This window comes from Saccostrea echinata, unplaced genomic scaffold, assembly GCF_033153115.1.
Source record: "Saccostrea echinata isolate AGI-Se365-2 ecotype Australia unplaced genomic scaffold, CSIRO_AGI_Sech_v1 ptg000015l, whole genome shotgun sequence".
Lineage (NCBI taxonomy): Eukaryota > Metazoa > Mollusca > Bivalvia > Ostreida > Ostreidae > Saccostrea > Saccostrea echinata.
In genome coordinates, this window is record NW_026889764.1 from 5,972,712 (window position 1) to 5,998,331 (window position 25,620).

The 25,620-nt window shown below is 34.0% G+C and overlaps 1 long non-coding RNA gene across 2 annotated transcripts; it reads right to left on the bottom strand.

Annotated features, from left to right (window-relative positions):
- Positions 1–2,594: 2,594 nt before the first annotated feature.
- LOC133187786 (uncharacterized) lies at positions 2,595–24,119 on the bottom strand. 2 transcript variants are annotated; one of them, XR_009721246.1, is made up of 4 exons: positions 24,001–24,119; positions 13,754–13,919; positions 8,753–8,937; positions 2,595–2,719 (listed from the first exon to the last, which is right to left on the bottom strand). It is a non-coding gene; the product is annotated as an uncharacterized LOC133187786 (long non-coding RNA). The 2 variants fall into 2 exon arrangements; XR_009721247.1 differs by lacking the exon at positions 24,001–24,119 and adding an exon at positions 17,348–17,449.
- Between the last annotated feature and the right edge of the window lie 1,501 nt (positions 24,120–25,620).

Below are 25,620 nucleotides of genomic sequence, written 5' to 3' on the forward strand. Positions count from 1 at the left end.
TGAAAACTTCTCGAGAGGGACGTTAAACAACAAACAAAACAAAAAGAACCACAAGACCAAAAAAAAAAAAAAAGCTGAAACTTGTGTGGAAGCTTCCTTACTTGGTGTACTAGATTTTAAAAGAACAGCAAAGCCATAAGGAACCGTACTAAAGAGGAAAAATCCAATGGTAGAGACTAGAAATATTCATTTTTTTTTTTATCAAATCACGTCCGCTGTATATTGGGTTGGGTCACAAAAGGCGATCAGAAATTTACATCCGATTACATGTACAGTGTATATTGGGGGGGGGGGGGGATCTTAATGTAGAACAACAGGCCAAAAGTTTCTCAGTAAGCCTTGTGGTCCATGACCCTTTTGATTAAAAGTCTTCTCAATAAACCTGCCTCCATAGAAGCTACATGTATGTGATTAAATCTTCAAAAGCATTGGATATCAGTGTAATTTTAAAAAGTTAAATTAATAGTAGGATGCAATTTAGATAGATATTTCAGATATTTCAAATTAAAGAGATATGTACATGTATGTACAACCTGTCTGCTACCAAGCCTTCTTAACTTTCCTCATCAGTATCATCATCTTTATCACCAGCATTATCTTAATATGTGCATTCAGGGTACGCAAATTTTGTTGTCGCCTGCAATAAGATATACCGACAGATGACAATATGTGGAGTTATGGGAGGTACATAATGTCGCCTGTGACAATATCATACTGTATCAAAAAGGGAGAGGGGAGAGCAAAAAGCCTTTCCACGAACATTTTATACTTAACCGATAGTAGACATCGTTCAGAAAAAAGTGCCCCCCCTCCCTCTACGGGTGAAATAACTTTTCAGTTCTAATTTTATCAATTAGGAAGTTCTCAATTTATTTTTTAGTCCAATGTAGACAAAATTCATTAACTGCAACAATGTAGCCCTCTCCGATATTTTTTTTTTAAATCAGATGAAAAATATTGGAGAGGGCTACATTACTGCAGCTAAAAATTCTTATTATATGATTGAATAATTCCCATCTCTCTGATTGGCCGAGATCCAACAATGTTAGAAAAATACTACGTTATATTGACCTGCACGTGACCTTCCAGGTCAATATAAGGAATTATTTCCAGGTCAATATAAGGAATTATTTATTCTACATTGGACCAAAAATAGATAATCATATAATAAAACAGTTATTGCTGTTTTTGAGGTCAATACGATGATTTAGACACCTTCGAAGTACAATATTCACCTCGCCCTTCGGGCTCAGTGAATAATGTACTCCTCGGGTGTCTAAATCATCGTATTGACATCAAAAACAGCAATAAGTATAATATTTTCACCTGGAAAGTCACATGCAGGTGAACTTAATGCTCATGTTGTATTTTTTCTATCATGTTGGATCTCAGCCAATCAGAGAGCTAAGATTATTAATTCACATAATAATAGTGATGACCTTTGCTTTCTTTCATATTATTTTTTCTTAATAATCCTTATAATATGTTCCTTTTTTTCCAAGACAACCTTTTTCTTTATTATTGATACATTTCAGCACACCAAAGTGCTTGCTGGGATCATGACAATTACAAGTGTCATTGTTACATGACATTTACAATTGAAGTTAGTAGTTAAAATTATTTCCATATAAAAGAATTAAATATACGGTTTGTAACCTCACACTCATAATTAATTAATCATGTCTGGCAACATGCAAGTAAAGAAATTTTGCTCAACATTTTAAAGTACTGTATATACTCCTTAAGGATACTATTTCATGAACCCTTCTCCTTCCACACAGGCCAACTTGGATATGAATGCATAAAGTAAACAATTCAAGACAGTGACCTGTTTTATTCCATTCTTTGCATAGTCATTTCATCATGAAAGCATTTGTACATACATGACTGTATAAAGATAAGGAATTATTTCCACTGATTTAAAAATTCTTTAAATTCTCAAAATATAGATGAAATGAATGCATTACTTATTGGATGATTACCTGATAAATTGCTCTATTAAGTTCTTTTAGTTATCTAAAGAAATATGCACTCTGATTTAACAAAAGTACAGATTTATACACAACATAGTTAATATATACCATTCAAACACTATTTCCAAGACTTCCCAAAACTTTCTTCATCTCTTAAATCAAGAAATATTTTATTTATTTATTTTTATTTATTTATTTATTTTTTTTTTTGATTTCTCATGCTCCAATACATAAGTGTATACCAGTATGACACAAATGACAAAGACAAAAATATTGTTTGACAATCTTTTTTGTATATTGCTGCATTGTACTTTACACAGGTACAGTCCTTTTTCTTGCAATTTTAAGTATAATCATAAGCATTTAAAATCCAAACAATAAAAAGTTGTTTTGCTGTGTTACACAAGATGTGATGGCTGCAACATTGCCCTTGCTCTACATGTATACATGATGGAGGAATTGATACAGAGAACACAGTTATATCAAAAGTCATGCATGAACATGCACTTAATATAAATTATGAGGCAAGAAAATCCATTTCCAGATCTGTGTTGTTGTTGACAACTTGACATAATATTCAAAACTCTTCCTACTTCTTTTCTTTATGATCATTGTCTTCATTTTTTCTTCCTAAATATTGATTTTAATTTTTCGATGGTAGTGCTTTGGGTGTTGCTATGTGAAGAGATCGATATATCGGAAATAGGCAGTCCTCTTTTTTCCCCTGTCGTTTGATGTTTTTATATCTGAAAAGAAAGCATCTGTCATGAGCATTTAAAGCAATGTAGGAAATATCAACAAAAAATACAACTAGTTGCCAATTTTTGTAATTGCACACCCCTCACCCCCTGAGATGTAAAATGCATTTGGCAGTATTCTAAGTTAGTTAAATGGCACAGAGTATTTGTGAAATACCAACTACAAAATCATGAACTTGGAAGGCATTCAAATGATAAGCATATTAAAAACTTAAATATTAGAAATCTCACAGAAAGATGTCCATAGAACATGAAAGCCCAGCCGTGGGTATATTAGTAATGCAACATGAAAAGAGCTATATAAATCCTCCCCCCTCCCCCCTTAAATGTCATATTTTTAACATTTCTTGAAATGTCCTGAATTGTATATATTGTATGAACTAGATGTGTCGAATGCCACAAATGACTCTGCAGGCAGTTAAATAAGTTTCAAATGCCAAATTCTGTTTTAAATTTGTTTGCACAAAAGATTTTTTTTCTAAGTTCAGGGGACATAACTAAATTCAAACTTGACATGTATTTTCTGGTAAAAAAATTTCATCCTTATACATACATCCCTACAAAAGTTAGAGAGCAGAAACTGAAAATTTCTTAATTTTTTCTAAATTCAAGAGAGATAACTCTGTCAAAAATCATCGGACCATGACCAAATTTGAACTTGACCTGTATTTTTTGGTAAAAATACCTGCATATGCAATTTCAACCTTATACATACATCCCTACAAAAGTAAGAGAGTGGAAACTGAACATTTCTTATTTTTTTCTAAGTTCAAGACAAACAACTCTGTCAAAAATCATCGGACCATAACCAAATTCGACCTTGACCTGCATTTTCAAATGACATATCCATATGTCAAATTTGAGTTGAATGTGTCCAACTGTTGCAGAGATAATGAACGGGAAGTGAATAATGATGGAATGACAGAACAGAGTAACACTATATTCCCCTGGCCATTTTATGGCGGGGGCAGAAAAATCTGAATTAACAAAAAATATCAATGTTTCCAAGCAGGTCATTGGCAATTTTTTGGCAATTGGCAAGGTCAAAGTAAAAAATGGTTGATGCAGTTCAATAGCTTACTTCATTATGTATCAGCATATGAAGTTTGATAAAAAATATCTTGAAGAGTTTCTTTAAAACTGAGCTAAACACTAATTTAAGAAAAGTAAGTCAAGGTCAAAGGAAAGGTCATGATCATGAAATGTTGATGCAGTTGAATAATTCTCCTCCAAATGTATCAGCATATGAAGTTTGATAAAAAGATCCTATCATAGTTTCTTTGAAACTGAGCTTTAAACTGTGCTAAATACAAAGCATAACGGAGGGACAGAAAGACGGAAGATAGACATGACAAACTCTATATGTCCTGACCATATTCATGTCATAAAAATGTATTCTGATGCATTGTATTTATAGACCTATCTATAAATGTCTTTATAGTACTGATACATGTCTCCCAAAAATGGTTAACCAGTAATCTGAAATGAAGAACTTTGCCATCTATAAATAATACAGTCAGGGTTTAACACTAAGGCACATCAGACCAACTTGGTTAAATGAATGGTATGGTTGTGTGCAATGTATGTGAACTAGACCTTTTGGTCAGGTTGATAACTGTTAATTCCATTTCAGTCTTTTGAATAAATATATTCAAAATTGTAAAAAAAAAAATATCTTATTTTTACAAATGTAAACACAACCATTGCTCTGTAAGTTGAAATTCCCTTCATAACACAATTGTTATTTCGCAGCTAGGTTAAGGACTCCCATATATACGTCAGCCTATGCAGAGGTTCAGTAAAGCTATTATGACGTCACGTTAAAACAATTCAAATGAATCTCGATGAATAAGTACTATATGTTCTTTTTAAAACACACTAAATACTTTCGTTTATCATAAATATTATGAAGATAAATGGATGTGCAACTTATCTTGCCATAATAGCACTTAGCTTATGTAGAATGAAAGCCAGCTTGATCTCGCTGTACTTACTTAGATGAAGTCATTTCTTAGTTTGACACGCAATTTCTCTGTACTTGAGGCGTGGATCAAGCTTTTATCGTAGCTTGTAAAAATAAAAATAAATACGAAACACGCGTAGTCGGACCAAAAGAGAGACATATTCTGAATTATATTAATCCACATTTTATCTTCAAACTAAATTGATAATGTGTAGACTTTATATAAAGCCACAGGGAGCAAATTTGTGCAGTAACGTGCTAGAATGACAGGTCCAGCCCCTCGAAAATATCAAAAGTTCAACGATATCCGCTTCACTATAAATTCTGATTTTTTAAACACTTCTAGCTATTATTCCTACTATTCTTAAAAGTGCTGGGAGCTGGTTGTGCATTGTTGATTTATTCCGTTAAAAAAAATATTAAAATTGTATTCATTTTCCCTGAATATATTACGGCGTATATTTCATGGGCGTCCTTAACCTAGCTGCGTTTTAGCCATAAAATTTTTTTAAAATACAGTGCTACCTCAGTACATTGCCAACTTTTGTCCAAGACAGATTTTGGCATTAAAGCGAGGGTGGCAATATAACATATTCTGCCATAAATTACAATTCAATGGGTAATCAAAACAAAATAAATACACGTAGATTACGTAATTTATTTCCGTTACAATCTATTTATGTCACATGATATAAGGGCAGCTCTCATTTCTTTTTGAAAAAAAAGTCATTATTATTTTTTTTTCTTTTTGTTTACAATATTTTGACTGAAAAGCAATAAAAATATCAGAATATTGAACACATCAATTTCCTTTCGTCATGCACATGTTGAATAAGAATTTAATAACCCGATGACAAAGATGTCAGTGGCCGTTATAGCCTCTTGGTATAAAAAAAAGTTTTTGAGAATTATCATTAATGTCATCTGAATCAAAAGTAGATTATTTCACCGTCTCAAGAATTTCTGAATCGGTTAAAATGTTCAGTTGGTAAAGCATCATGACTGACGAATGGTAAGTCACATGTCAGAACACGTCAACCCGTTAAATTAGACATGTATGCTCATGTTTGCTAATACCTGCGTACTTCTCTTCCGATTCTGTTTTGATATTTATCAATCAAACCAATATATGCCTGACGAATAAAGGAAATTTCAGGGCTAACGATATCCCTAATATTTTCATGTGCGGAATTATAGTTACTGTAGTCTAAAAAAAGATATGGGGTTTCCTTTTTGATTGATAGAATGGCTTCTTAATCTAAGGGGACGCAAATGATTTTTTGCATTTATTATGGTTTTGTGCATTATCCATGATAGGCTAACGATACTCCTAATATTTTCATGTGCGGAATTATAGTAGTCTAAAAAAAGATATGGGGTTTCCTTTTTAGCTCACCTGAGCCGAAGGCTCAAGTGAGCTTTTCTGATCAAAATTTGTCCGTTGTCTGTCGTCGTCGGCGTCGTCTGCATCGTTGTTGTCGTAAACTTTTCACATTTTCATCTTCTTCTCCAGAACTACTGGGCCAATTTCAATCAAACTTGGCACAAAGTATCCTTGGGTGAAGGGGTTTCAAGTTTGTTCAAATGAAGGGCCACGCCTTCCTCCAAGAGGAGATAATTATGAAATAGCAAAAAATTAATGGCATTATTGAAAAATCTTCTTCTCAAGAACCAGTGGGCCAGGAAAGATGAAACTCATGTGGAAATATTGTCAGGTAGTGTAGATTCAAGTTTGTTCAAATCATGACCCCCGGGGATAGGGTGGGGCCACAATGGACGATCAAAGTTTTACATAGGAATATATAGGAAAAATCTTCAAAAATCTTCTTCTCAAGAACAGCAAAGCTATGATTGGTCATATTTATTTGGAAGCATCCTCAGGTGGTGTAGATTCAAGTTTGTACAAATCATGACCCCCGGGGGTAGGGTGGGGCCACATTGGACAATCAAAGTTTTACATAGGAATATATAGGAAAAATCTTCAAAAATCTTCTTCTCAAGAACAGCAAAGCTATGATTGGTCATATTTATGTGGAAGCATCCTCAGGTGGTATAGATTCAAGTTTGTTCAAATCATGACCCCCAGGGGTAGGGTGGGGCCACAATGGACGATCAATGTTTAACATAGGTGTACATAGGAAAAATCTTCAAAAATCTTCTTCTCAAGAACAGCAAAGCTATGATTGGTCACATTTATGTGGAAGCATCCTCAGGTGGTGTAGATTCAAATTTGTTCAAATTATGACCCCCGGGGGTAGGGTGGGGCCACAATGGACGATCAAAGTTTTACATAGGAATATATAGGAAAAATCTTCAAAAATCTTCTTCTCAAGAACAGCAAAGCTATTATTGGTCATATTTATGTGGAAGCATCCTCAGGTGGTGTAGATTCAAGTTTGTTCAAATCATGACCCCCAGGGGTAGGGTGGGGCAACAATGTATGATCAAAGTTTTACATAGGAATATATAGGAAAAATCTTTAAAAATCTCAAGAACAGCAAAGCCATGGTTTGTCATATTTATAGCATCCTCAGATAGTGTAGATTCAAGTTTGTTCAAATCATGACCCCCCCCCCCCCCTTCCCTTTTTAGGGGTAGGTTGGGACCACTTATGCATTTATGCTTTTCAATACTAAACTGATTTTTCCTTTTTTCCTAGCCACAGTGCTCAGGTGAGCGATCTGGCCCTTGGGCCTCTTGTTGAATGATTGAATGGCTTCTTAATCTAAGGGGACGCAAATGATTTTTTGCATTTATTATGGTTTTGTGCATTATCCATGATAAGCAATAATTGGCGATATACAATCAAATAGGTCGAATGTTGATCAATCCTTTTTTTTGTCATCTAAATTTGTACGCTTTCTTTCGCTTTACGTTTCCATTACTGTGATGAAATAATTCTTCTATCTTATAAACACACTCCAAAGACATTGCTAATTTTGAGTTTTATGCAACAATTATCTTTAATCTAGCTGAATTCCTAGTCCAGCAAGTCGCTTCACCGCAACCACTGTCAAAGCACGGGTGTGGTGTCCAAATTACCGACGCAAGCTAGATAATTGGCATTGTTACCAAGGATTTTTTCTTACATAATTTGACCTTTTGTTTCCCAAAACCAGTGGCAGATGGCAATTAGCAGGGGTGGCATTATAACGGGTGTATTAATACAGGGGGAAATCTGTTCAAGAATTCCTGGCAATAAGCGAGGGTGGCAATATGATGGAGGGCAATATACCGAGGTAGCACTGTATTTTTTTTAGCTGTAGTAGACAAGTCTGGGCTGAAACGTATTGATATGGTATAAATACTTACCAAATAACACTTTCTGTATTTAATAATATTTAGGATATCATAATAATTTTAGTAAAGTTTGTTGAATGTCTTCAAGGCTCATAATTTTCATGTCCCAATTAATGAACCAGACTCAAAATGGCTGTCAGATTCTTGACACGCATAAGAGATAGTTTCAAAAGTTACCAATTAAAATAAGCAATTAAAAGAAGATTGGTCAGGGCAAGTGATTTTATGGTTAGTAAAAATTAAGGAAGGTAGCCTGACATGTCTAGTACTTGTTAAAATAAATGTCAAACCCTGATACTCAAACCCTGTTATCTCGAACTATCATTGGAACTGTGGAAAAACTTGGAGATATCGGGAGGATTCAAGATGTTAAGGGTTAAATACTTATTAAATATAATAAGTGATTGGGACTTAAAAATTACACACATATCCACTGTATTCGAGATATCAGTGTTCAAAATACCTATGTTCAACTGCACAATCATGTATTCTGTAAACCAACTATTATTCCCGACAATTTTTATTCAGGATTCTGTACCTTGAAATCCATCTGCAACAGTAAGCATTAATTTTTGCAGTGAAGGAAACATTCTACCATAATACACTGTCACAACTTATGATTGGTTTGTAATGAGAAATATTTGCAAGTAATGAAGGTTGCGAAAATTGCAGATCTTTCTTGCAGGCAAGTCAAAGTTGGTTTACAGTATATCTTGTTTATATACTGAACTTTACAGGGTATAATAACCAAGTCTTACCATTCAAAGTAATTTAATCTAATGTTTCCCTAAGTATGACATCTTCTGTCATCAACTGCCATCAGAAATTTGAATACTTAAGCCAGTTCCAATGTCCTCCTTTGCAAACCCTGGTATTCCATGTGAACTGACATTTGGTCTCCATCTGATTCTTAGCCACTCCAATTCTTGATTGTCTTGATTATCTTCAAAGAGAAAAAGAAGTCAACTCAACCTAAGATCAATAGCTTCCTATAAACTTAAGTCTAATCTTAAATATAAAGATGCTCTAAAAGATGTCAAATGTACAACAGTGCTCACTTGAGTCATTTAAGCTCTGCTGTTCTTCAGAAACTTTTTTATCCCCATGAAAAATTGTGACCTCATAATGTGACCTAATCTAGCTCCAATAATACTGCATCTTTGCTTGCTTTGTAACATACAATTTAATAACTCCAAAAAAATTGGGGGGGGGGGGTACTTTAACACTTTCGACCACCATACATCCAATAAATGTTTTTAAACCCAGAAAGACCAGCAGGGGGAACAACGTAAAAATGATGAGGCTTACCTTTCTCTCTTATAATGTATAGTGGGGTATTTTTTGTGTGGAATGATTATTCTAGGGTTTTACAGATTTATTCAAATGGTACACATGATAAATAAGTGTAATAAATATAATTTCTGAAAAAAAAGTCCAAGTCCTAAGGGAGGGGGGGGGGGTCCTATCTATAAGTATCTGTGCTGCTGACTTGTGGGGAATATTTTTCACTTTTTATCACTGTTGACTTGTGGGGAATATTTATCACTGTTGACTTATGGGGAATATTTATCACTATTTATCATTGTTGACATGTGGGGAATATTTATCACTGTTGGCTTGTGGGGAATATTTATTATCATTGTTGACTTGTGGGGAATATTTATCACTTTTGACTTGTGAGGAATATTTATCACTACTGGCTTTTGGAGCAATGCATTATTTTACTATAGATTTACATAAAAGATAAAAATTATTTTTTTTCAATAAATATCTACCAAATCTAAAATTTAAAGAATCAATCATAATATAAATGTACTGAAACATACAAATAATATTCATAATTAAGTCCTCTAAATCAATGCACATTGAACATGTTTGATATGCTGCTTAGAGAGTTTTCCTTAACTAGATTTAAATTAGAATTTTATTGCAAATTTTTATTTTTTCTTGCATAAAACTGTTTTCAATTCAGAACTTATAAGTCAGTCTATGCGAAAGTTTTTTGGACCACACTGGACATTCAGTCCTGTGTAATTTTTAATTAATGCAATGAATACAAAGGACTGAACCAAATTTTGTCAGACCAAAAAACCTCTTGAGTAGGCCTAACAGCTTTTCTTTTACCAGGGATCACTCCCACATAATTCTGTAGAGTCCATGCAGTTTTAATGACATTTAATTACGTATTTGGAATTGTACGACAGTTTTTACTAATAAAAAAAAACAACATTGAAATGACTGCGTCGAAATAGTTAAGCTCAAAACCGGACACTGAGACATCAGACATTCCGGTCCGGTGTAAAAATTGACACATCAGGCCAGAAGCACTGCACATCGGTCAGGTTCGACGGTCTGATGTCTTTCGCATAGACTGAAAAGTAGATTAAAGAGAGGTAAAAGTTATAAATCATAGGGGTATAGGTGTTAATTTAATCATTGATGGATTTAACTTAAACCAATTGATTACTCTCAATTATAATCAATCATTTATTAGTACATATTGTAAAATTTTCTGATAATTCAATATTTATCAACATGGTTATATCTTCACAAAGAATTTTGGCTGAAGTAAGTTGGAGGTTAAAGTGATCTGTTCTGAATGACTGAATCATGAAACCCTTGGAATTTATTAATGCATTTAACAAGTCAGTAGTAATGTTACCCTCATCATACTCATCATTAACAACATATTGTGCAATGGGTAACATTATATAAATAGTGCTTATTTTTTAGGGTAAAATTAATAAGAGGCCCATGGGCCACAACGCTGACCTGAGTAATTTTGGCCTTGCTTTTCTTCATCTGATTTTCCCCCTTGTAATACCTATTGTGGCCCCGCCCTACCCCAAGGGGTCATGAATTGAACAATTTAGAATCAGCTTTTTTGCTCATTGGTTCTTGAAAATAAGATTTTTAAAGATATTTTCTACATATTTCAATGTAAAACTTGGATTCCCTTTTGTGGCCCCGTCCTATCCCTGGGGGTCATGATTTGAACAATTTAGAATTTACACTACTCCAGGATGCTTCCACATATGTTTCAACTTTTCTGTGCAAGTGATTCTTGAAAAGAAGATTTTTAAAGAAATTTTCTACATATTTCAATGTAAAACTTGGATTCTTTTTTGTGGCCCCACCCTACCCCTGGGGGTCATGATCTGTACAATTTAGAATCTACACTACCCATGGATGCTTCCACATAAGTTTCAGCTTTTCTGGCAAAGTGGTTCTTGAGAAGAAGATTTTTAAAGATATTTTCTACATATTTCAATGTAAAAATTGGATTCATTTTTGTGGCCCCGCCCTACCCCCGGGGGTCATGATTTGAACAATTTTGAATTTACACTACCCAAGGATGTTTCCACATAAGTTTTGTTTTTTTCTGGTTCAGTGGTTCTTGAGAAGATTTTTTAATGACCCACCCTATTTTTGTCTTCTCTTAATTATCTCCCCTTGGAAGGGGGCTTGGTCAGTTATTTTCACAATTTAAACTCCTTCACCCAAGGATGCTTTGTACCAATTTTGGTTAAAATTGGCCCAGTGGTTCTTGAGAAGAGGTTGAAAATGTGAAAAGTTCACAGATGGACAGATGGACAGACGGACAACAGGTGATCAGGAAAGCTCACTTGAGCTTTCAGCTCAGGTGAGCTAAAAATGACATACTGAGAGAAGACTTTTTTCAACTGATGCATCAGTATGTACACTACAGTGTATTATACAGCTGAATGTCTGATTGATAAATAAAAAAAAAATTCTACATCAGAATTAATTTTAAAAGGCATTTAAACACTCTGCATAGATTTTTTACGCCATTTCTATACCCCAAGGGATCATGATTGAAAAAAAAAAACTTGAATCTACCTGAAGATGCAACCATATGAATATGACTAACCAAGGCTTTATTTTCTTGAACAGCTAATTTTTATCTATAGGTTTTTCCTATGTTTTTCTATGTAAATCTTTGATCCAAAATTGTGGCCCCACTCAACTGTTACCTCAGGGTTTCACAATTTGAACAAACTTAAATATGTGCTACCTGAGGATGCTCCCATATGAATATGACTACTCATGGTTTTGCTGTTCTCAAGAAGAAGATGTTTAAAGATCTTTTGCAATATATTCCTCTGTAAAACTTTGATTTCCCATTGTGGTCCTGCCCTACCCAGCCCCCAGGGGTCATGATTTGAGCAAAACTAAATCTAAGGGCAAGAGAAAGAAAAAAAACCTGACCCTGGGGCCATGAAATTCATAATTTTGGAACTCAGGAAGAGGCACTTTGCCATTTTATGGTCTGTCTATTTAATACCCAGGAGAAGAAAAGATTTTCAAAAATATTAAAGAATTTTCACTATACAAATTCAATAGACCACCCCATCTTCAAACATAAGAGCTGCTGACCCAAATTTCACAAATCTGGAAGAGGTACCCTTGATTAATATAACCATGGGCTCAGTTTATCTGCTTTATACCCAGAAGCAAGAAAGATTTTCAAAAAATTAATGCATTTTCAGTGTATATTCAATAGAACCATGCCTTAGCACCAGAACAAGTGGCCATGATATTCACAATTTTAAAAGAGGCACTCTTACTCATCATAACTATGTAGTAAGATTGGTAACCTGATGCACATGATCAAAGAAGGAAGATTTTCAGAGAAATAATGCATTTTCACTATATAACCAATAGGGCCCTGCCCTAACACCAAAACTACTGACCCCTTGGGGAATAAAATTCAAAATTATGGAAAAGGCGACTTTATTCATCATAACCATGAACTTAGTATTGTTTTCAATACTTAGTAGCAGAAAAGAAATTTTCAAAGAAATCTATACCTGTATTATCCATAGACCACACCCTCCAACCTCTCATCCTGGGGGCTATGAAAATCACAATTTTTGAAGAAGCACCCTTGCTCATTATAACCTGCACTTAGTTTTTTTCCCCTTAATAATCAGAGACAGAGAAGAAGATTTTCAAAAAAATTAATGCATTTTAACTATACATGTAATTATCATTAAAGCCCCTCCTAACACTAGAACCCTCTATCCAAGGGTCATGAAATTAATAATTTTGGAAGAGGTGCTCATCATAACTTTGTACTTAGTCTGTCTGCTTCATATCCAGGAGCAGAGAAGAATATTTTCAAAGAAATAATGCATTTTCACCATATTTAATCAATGGAGTGCCACCCTTACACCGGAACCCCTGACCTTGGGGCAATGAATTTCAAAATTTTGATAGAGGGCTTAATGCTTATTCAACCATGGCAGCAATTCAACTGCTTGATTTCCAGGAGTAAAAAAAAGAAGATTTTTAAAGATTGCAATAGTTTTAATGGGTTTAGCCCCATCCCTCAGGCCCAAAGGGAAGGGGTGGCAGAGATAATGAAATTCACAATTTTTGTTCCCCTTCATCATACTAGATATTCTTTGCTAAAATTGGTTGAAATTGGTTCATCGGTTCCAGAGAAGAAGCTAAAAATATTCAAATGTTAAAGAAGGATGGACAAAAGCAGATAGCAAATAGTTTATCTGAGTGACTTAGGGTTTCATTTGAAAAAAAAGGGCTAAAATTAGCACAAAGTTAATTTGAGTTTCCTTTCAAGTAAGATCAACTGAAAACAAAAAAGTACATTTCAAAGACTGAATAACCATGAGGTCAGCAAATGAGGTCAGTGAATATTTTTTTATGGTAATGGAAGCATAGATTTCAAAATGATAATTGTTTACTTATGATCTTTTACAGTTATCTTGACTTACCAAAGCCTTCTGTCACCATACAGAAATCCAGACAGAATGCATTCAGTTATAAACTCTTATCCTCCAATTCCATGCAGAGTTGTCTGTTAACATCTGCGTCTCAGTCTCCAACATTTTCAAGAAGAAAGTTGCCTTAAGTTTGCTCTTGTTGTGAAAACTCCAAAATCTGCAATAATAGTTTTTCATTAGTATATGTGTATATTTTTACCCATGATTACAAGAAAAGTCTATGAGCTACATCACTCAACACCGATTTTTGACCCGAATAGCAAATATAATTTGTCAGAGCTCTCAATACAACTAACTCTGTCTCGACACACTTAAGAAATAAAATATAATTTGTAATCTTTGCATCAACTTAGATAGTTTTAAAAGACATTTTGCTTTTTCTGGAGGGGCGAGATCAAGTCCAACATCTGGGATTGAATAATACAGGTACTCATTGAAGAAGAAAAGAAAAACCGGGAAAACCTGTTGTGTACATGGTGTACATGATACTTAAATTTGCACCAGTCTGCAACTTTATTTGTTATTGACATGAACAATATTTCAAATTTTTTTTTTAGAAAAGGTTTAAATCTCAAAAGTTCAAGGGGTCACAATCTTTAAATTATACCAGTACGTCATGTACTTTTAAAAAAAAAACGTGAAAAGCGAAAACAGTACGTACAAAAAAGATGAATGATCATCGTCAAAGCAATAAAGTTCATCAAAAGCAAACATTTTTAAAGGGGTGGGACAAAACAGGTAGATCTTGTGATACAATACGTATCTCAATACATATAACATGATATGATAAATATCTCGATATTATAATAAATATATATGAAAACTATAAAATTAAAACTAGAGTGTTTAAAGGAACATGTGTTGCCTACTCTGTAGCTTCCTTAAAGGTGAAAAAAAAATCTAAAATTGGTCAGTTTTTTATTTACTTTTAGCACGATAGTTCATGCATTTCCCTGCAAAGAAAAACTGCACCCACAGATAGTATAAGACTCCGATAGAATCTGACAATCAAAGAATATATGGTTCTTTAACCCTCAAATGAATAATTTAATTGAAATTATTAGAAATATCTTTTTATCATTTTATTAATACATATTATTTCCAACAATTAATCCTCAAAAACAGATTTCAGCCCGTCCTTACTGCAATTGTCACTCTACACAATCCATTGTGGAATACTGATCCCAATGTATTTTCGTTGTATTTACATGTGAGTTAACTGAATTTCATACAGTTCCAAAGTACTTTATCATGAGCTAAATGTGTTTCCAATAATCCTCCAAAAGAGATTTCAGTCTATCTTTACAGCAATTGTCAGTCTTAACATGATCCATTGTGGAATACCTTGTCCCAATGTATTTGCATAGTATTTTATTAAAATATAAGTTTATGTGGTAACTGAATATCATACAGATTCAAATTACAGTATCATGAGCTCATAAACATGTATAAATGCTAAATATCAAAATCCTGTCTCTCAATTTCAAAAGTCATAAGTTAAACTAAACTCCCAAGGTATTTTTTGTAAAGTAGGTCAAAGGTCAAGGTCAAGTGGATTGTAATGCTGGTATTTTTCATATTGTGTTACAACAAACAGTGCACATGCTAAATGGCATAGAAATACCTTTTAAATGTCAAAAATATGCTGTAAATCGGCCCTATGAACTATTTTGAAAAGAAGTCAAAGGTCAAGAGGTCGGTAACCATGGTAATTTACAAAAGCCATAGTGCCAAGCAATATATGTGCAAAATATCAAATCCATACCTCTTACAGATCTTGAGATATAGGGTGTGACAGACGGACAGACAGACACCTGGTAAAGTGATCTCTTAGTGCCGCTCTGCTCTGCAGGTGACACAAAAATTTAGTATTTTATTTCAATATTTGTCTACTTGACAATAAATCAAGATTCTATATCACTCTATATCAAACCAAATGTGGTCGCCCACGTGGTACAGTGGTTAGAGCGTTTGCTCTAGAGTTGCAGAGTAAGGAGTTGATCCTTACTTCGCAGGTTCGAATCCCACTGTGGGACGTGGAAACCGGTCCTTCAGATGAGACCGTATAAACCAAGGTCCCGTGTCACAGTAGGTGCTGGCACGAAAAAGATCCCTCACTGCTCAATGGCAATGAGTGCCAAGCATAGGTCAAAATTTGCAGCTCTCCACTAGGGTTGGATACCGGTACTCGGTACCAATACCGTACCGAATAGTTACTTCAAAAATACCGGTAAAATACCGTTTCCTTTAATACCGGTACTAATAACGATACTTCTTAATCTTTAAAACATTTTAGTTCATTCAATTTGATTTAAAAATAAACATTCCAAACTTGCTAAAATCGAATTCTCCGCTCTTTGAAAGGGTAGGCTAATTACATGTAACGAAATGGATTCTTAGAAAGATACTTACTTTCGACTGCCGATATTCGAGGTAAATCAATACCGTACGTATAAATTTTTTTTTTTAAAAAATCAAAATACATTCACATGAATCTTTTACAGATAAAAACTGATAATAAATGTAAATTAAAAAGGCAAAATGTCACAAAAATGTGATCTATCCATTATCTAATGTTTCGTCATTTAGTGTGACCAAACATCACGGGTCCTGACAACCGGGTGAAGCAGTCGGCCGATTTGTGCAAATTAATTTGTTTGGGATTCAATTGATTTGTTTTGTTGATCATTTATTTATTGAAAAGTTGAAATGAAATGTTTATAATTTGAATATTAGGAATATCTATTTTTATATCTTAAAAGCATGGAACAAAGTTTATAAGCTCATTTTAGATTATATCATTGAAAGGTTAGTGAATGGTAAAAGCACATTTGTTATAAAATGAACCCTCATTCTTATTCATCAATGCATAGTACCGTATCGTTAAAAATACCGTATCGTTTCAAAAATACCGGTATGGTATCGTACCGTTTCATCCTTAACGGTATCCAACCCTACTCTCCACTGGCAAGTGGTGGCGTCTCCATATGAGTGAAAAATTCTCCAGAAGGACATTAAACAATAAACAAACCAAATCAAATGTGCTTTGAAACTGATACTTGAAGTTCATCAATTTCATTGACTAAAAATTTACAAAACAATATTCTAGGCATATTTACTACTGATATTCGGACTTATTTTTCCTCAAGAGAAAATTTCCCTGAATATCCCATTTTCCCCTTTTGATGAGTACAAAATTCCCATTACAATAATGAAAAGCACAAATATTTTTTTTTCTTCTATAAAAATTTTCAGACTATGTGAAAAATGGTTTACTTTGCTATTTTATGCACTCTAACTGGTCATTAAAATGCTGAAATTGGGCCCCCCAGCAGGGCTTGTCCAGTGACAGTGGCCCCCAGACCCCGGCTGATTTTCCCAATTTCTCCAGTAAGGGTAATTTCCAATTTGTTTCAAAATTTCAAATTCTTTTTAACGAAATTTGAGAATCCATGCTTTGTTACTGGCTGTTAGTGCAGATGGACACTAACTAATAATATTAACTGTTGTGGAAACGATACTTTCTGATGCTTTACAAAGATACTTTCTGATGCTTTACATACTGAACTTTTCTATGTACAGTACCTAACCATCTTCCGAGGATGCTCAAGAGTGAAAATGTTTTCCCTCTTATCTACGACTTATTAGTTGTAAAGAGCGTTTACAATACCAATATCATCTCTTCACTTGGTAAAAGCGGCCATTTTCAATTTTTTGATAGGTTGTTCATGTATCGTTTCGTACTGATATTTCAATGCATATATCATAAACCGTATCTTAGCAGAAAATATTGGTATGTATTGGTTTATCAGTATATCATCCCACCTCTACCCTTTAAAAAAGCAATATTTATATATAAGATTATAACACTACTAGTCTAGAGACATAATTTTGTGTCTTTGAATGACTGAATTTGAACCCATCTCTGGCATGTCAGTCCAGTGTTCTATCAATACAGGGACCAACCTAGACCCAAAATTTAGGGAGACTTCACTTGTCCCTCAGAGAAATGTATAAGGGAGAAGTTTTAAATTCTAGGGAGACTTCTTGACGCACGTGGCACACATTGATCATTATTAAACTTTTTAAAAACAAGAGGCCCAGGGGTCACATCGCTCACCTGAGCACTATGGCTAGGAAAAAGCAGAAATCAGGTGAAGTTTGGAGCTCAAAAGCGACTATTTCGCCTCAGTCGCCCCCTAGGTTAGTCCTTGCAATTGAGGTACAAGTTTAACCCACTAGCCCAAGCCAGTATTAAAGAAGCTGTGTATCATATACTACCATACTAACACATGTATATAAAAAAAATAAATATCTTAAATCCTTAATTATTTATCAATGTTCCATAAGTGATTTATCATCATGCTGACTTTAAGCTTTTTTATAACTTGTTCTGAAGGGGAAATACCTTCTTTAGATGCAAATTTATAACTTAAGTGAAGCATGCTTACATGTATATTGATCGAAGTGTAAGAAACAGATGAGTATGCTTTGTTATAATTTATTTTACATATATGTATGAAGTTTATAATATATTTTAAAGTCACTGGGATTGTAAGTGTCAATTCATTAAACATGTTTGTGCTTTACTGTAGTGCTTTTCATAGGCGCTTGTTTTATGAAGTATGCAAAGAGGTATAGCGCCCTTTCCCACTCTTGAACATTTTCGGAATCTCAGACACCTGACAACATGCAGACTTTGAACTGCAGACTTTACACTTAAGGGAACATGTCAAAAGAGTAATTTGAATGATACATTCGAGTATATTTTACTGAACTTGATAAGGCCAAACAAAAAAATATGTGTGGTTCCGGTTACACTTCCAAAAAAATTAGGGTAGCTGGGTAGGGATTTTTTTTTTTTTTTTTTTTTTTTTTTAACAAAATGATTTTCTTAATTTTTTCTAAATAATACCTATCACTGCTTTGCAAATGGCATTTAGATGTGGTGTGATAATATACTAGTCAATATTGGTAGGGGACACCTACATGCTAGCTTGCTTTGGATTTAACACTATTAAACACTTGCACTATGTTTTGCAAGGAGGCCGTCATTGCTGAAACTAAAACTTAAACTGGAGCCATTGACAGAAATCGGGGGAAATTCTGGAAAAAATATGAAAATTGCCCAAAAAAAAGTTTAGGGTCGGGGGTATAAAATAGGGAAGGTCGGGTAACCGGAACCATACATATTTTTTTATTTGGCCTAATCAAATTTTGTTCTTATTTGTACAAGTTATACATTTGTACATAAACACATGATGTGAGTGGAAGGGGGCAAGGGGGCTGCCCCCCACCTTTTTCTGAGAAATCAATACTTTTTTTGCTCCGTTTCCCGATAACTTTTTTTCCTTTATAAATTAGTAACAACAAACTCCCAACAACAAATAGAAAACAGGGATCTTCAAGAGCTAAGAAAATTTTATAAACTTGTACCTTTATATAGATACATGTAAGTTATGGAGGGCACAATCTGTAAATAAAAGTGAATATTAAATTTTTTCTTTCTTTTTATGTATCAGTAGAAAACAAGATATTTAAAAACAGCTTACTGAGACAAAAGAGTTACATTTATCAATAACATACATGTATTAGAATACAAAAATATGAAAAAGATGTCAACCCAGATTTATCAAGAAAAAAAAATGGAAAAGGGGGGAGGAGGTCCATGCCCCAACTGCTTGTGGCTTCGACAAGCTCTTAGACTACCACTTAGCTTGCTACACTTTGCAACTGGTAGACATGGTAGAGCAAGTAAATTAAAATTAAAAAAAATTATATCTTTTCATGGAATATATCATATCAATTGCACCACCTTTTATTGAATCTGGATAATAATTAGATTTTATAGGTTTCTGGGCAGAATCTCAAGTAATATGTGATTAATAATATCTTTCAATTGGGTATTCTTTCATCCAGAATATGATTATTAGACAGCAAAAATTCTATAATAGGAAATGTATGTCATCTCTTGAAATAAAATTCCCAAAGGCTTATTTTCTCTTAGCTTTAGACTGTTCAAGGTAGCTCAGTCGGTAGAGTGCATGCTCCGCGATCGGGAGGTCGTGAGTTCGAATCTCAGCCACGACTGACGTAAGTCGATAAAAAATGATTAGCAACTGTTCCTTTGCCATGCACTTGGCACTTTGAAGTGAAAGTTGCGGGTCCTTCGGACTCTTGGAAATGTGCCAACTCACCCGATTTCGTTGGGTTACACCCGATTTTTCGACCCTTAACCCGATTATTTTTTATGACACAGCGGGTCATGCTTTTCACCCGATTTTTGCCGAACAACCCGAAAATCTCCTGATTTCCAGATTTGGTTCATAAATTAGGTTGCACTTTTAACTTCCAGTTACAACCCAAGCTTGGATATAGTACGTAAACATGCAATGCCGATGGCTATGTTCAGTAGGCCGTGTACCAGTGAATTATCAGTGCAGGTGTAAACAATTACCTGAGAGTTGTTTTGAAAAATCAAAGTTTGAAGTCAATTTAAAATGGCTTCGGATAGAACGAGGTCATTATCAGGGCCAGCAGGAACAAATTGAACCAAGTAAAAGAGAAACGATATTTATGTACATATCAAGGAATCTTGGAAAACAACTTTCATTAGATAAAATAAAGTGTTTGAAGATAGTGTAGACATAACTGTAAATTTAATAGCACTTGTTAATTAAATTAATTCGAGGAAAAATAACTTCAAAATCAAAATTGGAATACTTTCAAATTTAGCACATTTAACTTTCCATGTACTTCAAATCAGCAACGCAGATTCTGAAAAGACTTTCCTTTAAAAAATATGCACACTTAATTCAGGTCAATATACTGAATAATGAAACCTTAAATGCTCTTCTAACATGTAAATTTAATCAATATATATAAATTTTTTTGTCATTCTAAGTTAAAGCCACATTTTAATAAAATAATTCTCAATACACAAATGCTTATATATGCATATATATTTAATTTAATCATGGTAAATGTGTCATGAATGTCGTTACGCGTTATATGACCAGATTTTTTACTTTCCAAATCTGGTCATGACCAGATTTTTACATGTTGGAGGTTGGCAAGTATGGAGATGTGTCTTTTTCTGCGCAATTGCAATCAAAGTTCTAAAAGTTTTGGGGCTATAAACAACAGTTAATTTGTGACCTAACAGTTACTTCTTGAGTGAAATAACAAAGAAAACCAGTTTTGGTTAACATGAGCACAATGTGAAGTAATCATACTTATCCACACCTCATCGCACACAAGGTGGTACACAGTTACTCACAGGGATCGACATTAACGGTTGTCCGATTGCCCGGGACAAGTAAATTCTCCGTTCGGGCAAGTGAATCTTGCGACGTACTTGTCCGATCGGGCAAGTGATTTTTTCCTCATAGAAATGTACATATTTATTTAGTTTACATTAATTTATATATATATATATATATATATATATATATATATATATATATATAAAAAACAATAAATTGAAGACTTGATTTTTGCCAGGTACCTGACTGACATTGTTTTTGTATTCGGAATTCCTTTTCAGCATTTCTGGATTATACCTATCATTTGAAAATCGGATTCGTTATTCCGTTCTTTTTCCCTGGTAAATATGCTGTTCGTCTAACATTTTTGTTAACTTCTTATTTGGAAATTAGATTATTTATATTCACTTACAGAATATAAGTAAAGTGTAACACGATGTATCCTGATCAAGGTAAAGATCGATGTGTGTTATGTAGCAACTATCTTCCTTCAGCGTTGTTTCACAGTTATCTCAGAAAATTATGATTCACAAAAGAATCCTACCGAAAATATTTTTTTTAAAAGTATGAATTTAAATAAATGGAGGGTTATTGCTTCATGCAGGGTTCGACACTAACTTTTTAAGGCTTTAGTCCAGCCGGACTAGTGCTTCATTACTTTTACTAGTCCGCACGCGATTTTATTAGTCCGTCAAAAAAAAAGAAACATCAAATTGATGTTTTTTAACATTAATTTAATGTGACAATTAAAATACGTATTATTTTTTGAAATAAACAAATTATTTACGTGAAATATATTATTCCACAGATTCATTGAAATCTCGCAATCAGCAAGTGCAATCGTATTCCCGATCTCGTTTTTTTTTTTTTTTGTTTTTTTTTTTTTTGTCTTTACATTACGTCCAACATCTTTCTTAAGAATGTCATACTAAATCATGATCGCTAAAACCTTATACTTCGATTAGTTGAAAAATTAAGCGCTGAACTGACCCGGCATTGTGTAACTACCCGCCAAAAGCTGGAAATCTAAAAATACACGCAGGGTTTTCCAGTAAAAATTGTCGAGAATCGGACATGGGTAATTTATTCATATTGTTTTTCAGAAATTTTTATTGGTCCGTTCGGACTAATTAGTCACATATTTTATTAGTCCGAATGAAAATGTATTAGTCTGAGACTAACGGACTAACGTTAGTGTCGAACCCTGGCTTCATGGCAGTGTGTGTTAACAGGTTAAATTTACAGGGACAGTGGTATACATTTATGTACAAACGCAGCATCAAAATTTTTTCAGGTACCTCACCTTGCCAAATTGACGGTAGTGTATTTGGTCACATTTTTTCTTGTCATAATATTTACAGTAATAAATTTTTTTTTTCTGAAGTTCTTTCCTTATTTTGGGCAACCAAGTTTTGTGTTCGGACAAGTCAAAGTTTGAGATCACTTGCCCGAAGGGCAAGTAAATCTGAAAGTTAATGTCTATCCCTGACTCAAACAATGGAAATACATATTTTTCTTAAAAGTGTTAAACGCAGCAATGTTAAAGCTATCTCTGCTTTAGATTGCTTTTTAAATAATACCTAGAATGAATATTAGTAGAAATTTACTTGCCGTTTTTTGTCTTTTTAAAATAAAAAGCAAATTTGTGAAGTTTCCTTGAAATAGCTGAATAAAGCTACCTGAGGTAGGTAAATAAAGCTACGGTTGGTAATTTTAGCTAGGTAGCTAAATGTACTGATTGTGCTGGACCTGCTAACGGTCGCACCATCAAACATATTTCTACATGGGCATATGATTTGCAAAAAAAAAAAAAAAAAAAAAGGAACAACCTTCCAACGCCTATCAGATCCCGGGGGTAAAGTATTGAATATAAATTCTTATTTTTTTTTTAACAGGATTAACAGTTACCATTATAAAATAAAATCGACGACTCTGACACTGTCTGAAGTGGGCCAATGTTTCACGTTACACTACATGGTTTTAAATGTTACTTTTCTACTACGAACTTCATGTACTACTATATGCATTACTTCACGCATGATTTACGTGTCTAAAGCTAAGCAGGTTGTTGTAAGTCTAATCAATACAGGGTTCTCAATAACGCAAGAATCTGCGTCCTAGACGCAGCAAAATTACTTGGGACGCAAGGTTCTTAAAAACGATGCGTCCGCGGACTCCTGATCGGACGCGTCCTCGTTAGCGAGAAAATTCGGGTAATTTCAAAAACGGGGAATTTAGATGTTGGGATTTGTCAAAGAAATATTTAATTGAAACCTTCCTGTAACTATCATAAAGTTCATCCAGAAAATAACTTTTCTTGTACTTATTTCTCTTTTTTTAAACAGGGATTGATCATAATTAAGATACTTCATGTTTATTATAGTCCATAGTCATAATAATGTCGCATGCCAAACTCCGACAGCTGTAAACACACTGCAGCTTTTTTTAAAAAAAAACACACACACACTTTTGAATCTTGAGTGTTATCTACATATAGAAACCATAATTACTGCTTGTATACACAATGCGGCTTGATTATCTCGTGAATTTCACCCAGTGCAGACGACCGACAGGATTAGTTACGCCTCATTGCACATGACACCTGTGATTGTATACAGTCAACTTTCGGGTACTAGTTGATTATGCAACAGTTAATTTTAGCTTTATAAACACCAAGTTAATTTTTATGGCAATTGATTACGCGTGTATTTTAGAATATGGCTTGAATGCATTACCAGTTTATATACTTGAATATGTTAATATTGCGTAAACAAACTGATAAAATGGTAAAGATTTATATTGATGTTTGGATGGAGGGATACTGCAATAATTTAGTTGGGACTCAACATAATTATTCTGGGACGCATCAAATTTAGCTGGGACGCAACCTTCTCAGAAATCTTGAGTCCTGGGACTCAAGTTAACAAAATCCTAGTGAGAACCCTGTCAATAATAAAAAATCTAACTACTTACCACATGACTGTCACCTCGGAGCCGCCATTACCCGCAATAAGTTGGTTTTCCGCTCCTTGTTAGCCTTTGAAAGTTTACGATGTTAGGGGGACCAGTTTAAACCCCGCTGCATTCCGAATGAACATTTCCCAGCATCCCCATACATTCGTTTTACGGTGCAGTGAGAACACAGAATGTGGGTTAATTTTGCCGACTTATGGGGAATTTTTCGAAAATGAAAACAAATCGATTAAATTTTATCAGTAGACTACGTAGAATCCAAAAATACCCATGACCATATTTGTGGGGAACGAGAGATTTCCCCACAATTCTCAACTTTCCCCATAAGAAAGGTCCTTTGTCAGGTGTGAGTTCCCCACAAGTTGGTAAACGCGGGTGCTCTCTCTCTCTCTCTCTCTCTCTCTCTCGAGAGAGAGAGAGAGAGTTTACACGATGCAGCAATGTCAATGCCTTGTTTCGTGTTACAAAATAAAAACTCATCCAGATAGAAAGATTGCCCTTTTCGTTATATGCAGAGACTATGGAATATGTGTTTCACACATTCATATTACACCTTAAGATTTTTAGTCTAAGCTACTGTTCATTCTTGCAGAGTCACAATATTAGAGATGTGATCCGTGTTTTTGTTATTTTTTGAAGAAAAAAATAAAAACAAAACAAAAAGTATGAATGGGACGGTGATGCTTCATTGTATTGGAGTGTATTATGGAAACCGCATGCACCTGCAAATACAAATTGCAAACTGTTTGGAGAACAAAGGAGTTGTCAAAATCTGAAACCATTATGTAGTTAATAGTATCTAATATCATTAATAGTATCTAAAAACAGTTAACCAAAACTGCTTCAATTCAAATTTGGGGATATATTTTTCAACAATGTTCAGATAAATCTAATATCGCTTTCTTGATTTAAGCATACTGTACAATAGAAAAGCAGAACAGATGGAAACTTAGCGAATATCTTTAAATAACATCAACTGCAAAGGAGTTTTTTTTTAATTTAAAAAACAACAACTCTTTTTGCATTCACAAAGAAATCTTCAAATTTTTTTTCTGGAATAGAATTAAATATTTTTACATCATAGATTACTACCATTTAAAATATTTAAAGTGACATTTGCATACAGTCTAGACGAAGATGATTCATGTTTTCATGTGTCTATTCATTGAAAGACTGGTAGATGCAATCTGACACTTTTCTATCACAACTGGACGTGACTTCAATGTTCAATAAGTCTACCAAATATACACCAGTCTATCAGTCATGAGGAAATAGAGTTGCATTGCATGGTTAAAAAGGCAAGAACGTTTTTTTTTTGTTTTGAAAATCTCAAAAGATGTACAGTCCACAATGTTGAATACAGGCATTCTGGTCTGTGAGCAGATCTGATGTCTTGTTTATTGATTTCATGTTCAAACCAGTGCAAGAGATACATGTAGTTGGATAATTAAGAATTGTTCAATTTACGATCTAATCCAAGTCCCAAAAGAAAAAATAATATAAAACAATGTTCAAAACTCTTTTCCTTAAAATGTTTCCAATATAAGCACATTTATAGTGATCGCTTACTCCGGTAAGTATTTAAATTATAATTCGATAGAAAACTACATAAAACATATA